We start from the raw sequence: 744 nt of genomic DNA, 5'->3' as shown, positions 1-744 counted from the left end.
GCACTTTCCTCTAGCCCACCCTATACTGTATTCCACAAAGCTAAGGTTGTATTAAGGGTAAAAACCTCCTTTCTACCTAAGGTTGTATCTGATTTCCATCTAAATCATAAAATTATTCTGCCGGCGTTCTACCTCCCGCCGCATCCCAGTAAAGAGGAAGAAAGGCTCCATAGGTTGGACCCTAAAAGAGCTTTAAGCTTTTATATTTCTAGCTTCTCCAAACTCAGAGTGGATGACCAACTCTTTATTGGTTACAACGGAAGGATATTGGGTCAAGCTGTTTCAAAACAGACTTTATCAAGGTGGATTATTCTTGGCATCTCAGAATGTTACAAATTGGCAGGCAAGGACCCGCCAGAAGGTTTGAGAGCTTATTCTACCTCTTCTGCAGCCCTTCAAAGGGGCGTACCTATTAAATCTCTCTGTGATGCGGCTACTTGGTCATCACTGCATACATTCACAAAGCATTACTGTTTAGATGCTTCCCACTCTCAGGATGTTGCCTTTGGTAAGGCAGTATTGTATTCAGCCTTATAAGATACCGACAACTTCAAATTCTACTCCCTCCACCAAATTCTGCATACTGCTATGGGAGTCTATCAAAAATGAGGAATACGTTGGAGGACACAATCCATTTGAAGAAAAAGTTACTTAGCAACTGGTAACGTTCTTTCGACTGGATGTTCCTCCAACGTATTCCTCATCGCCCTCCCAGCCTACCCTACTGTAGAATTTCCTATCTTA

The sequence above is a fragment of the Ambystoma mexicanum genome, chromosome 13 (assembly GCF_040938575.1).
Source record: "Ambystoma mexicanum isolate Mex_15411 chromosome 13, UKY_AmexF1_1, whole genome shotgun sequence".
NCBI classification, from domain to species: domain Eukaryota; kingdom Metazoa; phylum Chordata; class Amphibia; order Caudata; family Ambystomatidae; genus Ambystoma; species Ambystoma mexicanum.
The sequence above is the reverse complement of the archived record's forward strand: the minus strand, read 5'-3'. Positions refer to the sequence as shown.